General features: G+C 43.7%; 1 long non-coding RNA gene across 3 annotated transcripts; it reads left to right on the top strand.

Moving 5' to 3' along the window:
• The first annotated feature begins 560 nt into the window (after positions 1–560).
• LOC122007404 lies at positions 561–2,133 on the top strand. Of its 3 annotated transcripts, none has more exons than XR_006118987.1 (5): positions 561–1,450; positions 1,533–1,609; positions 1,741–1,833; positions 1,926–1,997; positions 2,071–2,133. It is a non-coding gene; the product is annotated as an uncharacterized LOC122007404 (long non-coding RNA). The 3 variants fall into 3 exon arrangements; XR_006119026.1 differs by having other exon boundaries at positions 569–1,434; positions 1,926–1,992; XR_006118940.1 differs by having other exon boundaries at positions 571–1,434.
• The last annotated feature ends 1,326 nt before the right edge of the window (positions 2,134–3,459 follow it).

Below are 3,459 nucleotides of genomic sequence, written 5' to 3'. Positions count from 1 at the left end.
TAAAACTCAAAACTAGCTAAATGGTTCAATTGAACCTTGACCTAAAGTCCTAGTTTTGGCTTCCTCTTGATGTATTTGCTCATACTAACCCACAATGCATCCCTAGCATTGGTTTATATGACATCAATACATCCAAAATCAATTATCATGCAATATGACCCCAATGTCATATTTCCTTGCATGAAACACAACCCAATTTGCGCTAATTCCCTAAGGTTGAGACTCAAATCCATCTCCAAACCTTTTGACATATTTCATGACCCAAGTTAGACTCCCAAGTAAAATCTACTTGAGATCCATTGGCCATGGGTCCCAATTTGACTCTTTGAGCTCCCCCTAGAGTTCTTAACCTTAGTCACCTCCCAAGGTGATTCATCCACAATTGCCAGGCCACATCGGTGCACTTGCGATGACACTTGGCCTACAAACCTAACCTTCTTAACCTTGGACACCTTGACCTTGGTTAATGTAAGATACCGCAAATTTAAATAATAAATGTTATTGGACGAAAAATCGTAGTGGATTTTTCTGGAATTTTTAGAAATTTTCGGGATTTAAACGGGCTCCATATGATCCGTTTTGAGAGGATGGATTCCGGGTACAGAGGAGGGCTGTTTGGGATACCCATTTAAATGGGAGTTGATTAAGGACTAAACTTAGGGTTTAAATAAATTAAACCTAAGTTTTATTCTATTTTATTTCCCTTTTCCCTTTATTTTCCCCGATCCCTTTTTCTTCCCCGCCGAGACCTTCTTTCCCCGATCTCCTCTCCCGGCTCTCTCGCGCGACCTCTTCTTCCCCGACGCCGACGGCCTCCTCGTGCTATCGCCCCCTCCTTCCTCTCCCTCTCGAGGTGTGGATCCCTTCTCCTCTATTGAGCCTTTTAGCGAGTTTTCCGGTTGTTCTCTGCTCCTAGCGTCTCTACCGCGGCCAGTTTAATCGCGCCGGCGTCGTGTAGCCACCGAGCCTCCCTTCTCCTCCACCGATTGATCGAGTCCATCCAGCCACTCAATCTTCCCTCTCCGAGTCATGGACGCCGAGTGCTCGTTGAGAATGGGCATCCAAGACCCCTATTCTACCGTGCCCTAGATCGCCTTTGCACAGATACTCTCAGTCAAGAAGGGGGAAACCTACCTCTAGCTTGGATCTTGCTTTACCTCACGCACGAGCCGGGCCTCTGATCGCCGAAATACCTAGTTCCAGCCATTCCCTAGCTTGACGAGGAGGTTCTGGTCACCAGAAGCTGTGGCGATCTCTATGGCGAGGAGGGTTGTTGTTCGAGTTCACCACTGGATAGATCACCAATGTCGGCAGAGGACAGTAGCTCTTGTTCTTCACAGTGCATTTGGAGGGGAAGTTGCTACGAATATGGATTTGGGTTCCAACAGTGATTTTCTTCAGCAACAAATCATGTTCTGGGGCATCTGGATTGAGGTAGGGTTCTGTTGAGGTAAGATTAGTGCTGTGAATTAGGGTTTCAGCAAATCCTTTGATATATGATTGGAGTTTTGAATTGTTTCTTGGAAGGACAGGTCTGTGTGTGTTCTTGGAGTTTATGGACAGGGAGTCATAAGAGCTGAGAGCTGTTGTACTTCTGCCGGACCTCAAGGTAAGTGGTAGGGATGAATTTGTGTTTAGCTTCAACGGAATTGGTTATGAAACGTATGAGATTGTTGGCATGTACTTGAGTTATATATATTGGATTGAAGATTGATTTGGGGTATTTGTTTTGGAGGACAGTATCTTCCACCTTGCTCCAGCTACGGACTCTAGCAGTGGTTGCTTCAGTTTTGGCTCTTTGATGGCTCTTGGCACTATTGACACCAATCTATGGTAAGTTGTTAATTAAAGATTGTGGATTAAGGATTAAGGTTTTACTTCTATTGGAAAGTATTGTTAATGGTTATTACGTATGTTTGGTTTAGAGCACATGGAAGCATGTAGATGGTTTGGAGGATTAATCAGAGATCAGATTTAGTTGGAGTGATCCTAGTTGGGTTAGGGATTTTATTTAGCTACTTAATCATATGAATTTAGCTAAATAAAATATGTAAATATTGATTTATGCAGGACTTGGATATGGGATGATCATCACGACGTGGGATTTATTCTGGACACGGTCGACAAATTAAGGCGGGTATTTCTTCCTTTACCTCTATGTAGATTTTCTTGTACTTAGTGCATGGTTGTTATCCGATGGATTAGACTGCTTTACCTTATATCATATCTGTTTGTTGACTTCCTGCTAGAGACTTATGCTTGATCTTTGAGGTGTTCCATTTAATTCATATACAGTCTCAACTCTTGATATCTACTCTATAGTGATTACACGTGTAGAGTATGTCCTGTAGGGATTGTCGGGTGGCTGGTATTATCATGCTGATTGGGTATATGATGTGGACTGTACATAGGTGGGTATGTGTAGAGGAGTCATCTGGTTGACCGTGCATTTACATGTGGTGTGTATATCCGTATTTGTTATGTACTTTTGGAGGAGTGTGTTGATTGCGCGTCTGTGGTTTATACACGTGTCCGATGTGTTTTTATTGGAGGATACATGTTGATTGTATATGTGGGGTTGTCCATGTACGTCTGATATGTTCATTGAGGATTATTGGTTGATTATACATGTGTAGTTGTATACATATGTTTGGTGGGATATGTGGAGGTATCATGACGATTATACTCATGTTGGAGGTATTTATGAGGATTGGGGTTGTTGCATGGATGATGATTATATATATATATCATGATCATTCATCTGATGACCATTGTCTCCCTTGTGGTGAGAGAGTCATCAGTTGGTTTGGTGCACACTCGACCACTCGTGGGTAGTGGTAGTTGGGCGATTCTTCTGCTAGTCTGTCGTGCCACCCGCGAGGTTTAGTGAGATCCGGCGTTGTGGCGATCGGGGACCACGATCTTATGTAGTTAGATAGCTCTTGCGATGTCGCCTCGACCACTATATAGTGGGTTGGAGGGTAGTACAGTCGTCACGGACCCAAGCCTCTGCCATACAGGGGTCGTGGTGTCCGGAGAGGTGGCGGGGTGACCGTGAGCGTCACAGCTTATTATTCTTGCGTTTGATCGCGGTGCGTCTGCGTTTGCATCGCCAGTAGATACTAGTTGCGATTGTCGTTATTGCGCACTCGATCGAGATATGATTGTTGCATTTGGTTGCCGTCTGCATACATCATTTATTTTACGTATAAGCGATCGTACTTATATTACGCATGTGTCGCGGGTATATCCGTTGCAGATCCGGTGAGTTCTGGATCTTTGTACCTTGCGTCGATTTGATTGGGTATGTATTTACCATTATGTCAGCAGTGGTTTGTGCGGTTTGTAGGTTAGTTATGATTATGTCTGGTTATTACGTCAGGTAGGTTCAGATCATTGATTATGATAGTATGATCGTGTTCTTTATTCCCTATCGAGACTGGATACTTGTGATCTCCA

This window comes from Zingiber officinale, chromosome 1B, assembly GCF_018446385.1.
Source record: "Zingiber officinale cultivar Zhangliang chromosome 1B, Zo_v1.1, whole genome shotgun sequence".
NCBI lineage: Eukaryota > Viridiplantae > Streptophyta > Magnoliopsida > Zingiberales > Zingiberaceae > Zingiber > Zingiber officinale.
Note: the sequence above shows the minus strand (reverse complement) of the source record. Positions and strands in the feature narration are given on the sequence as shown.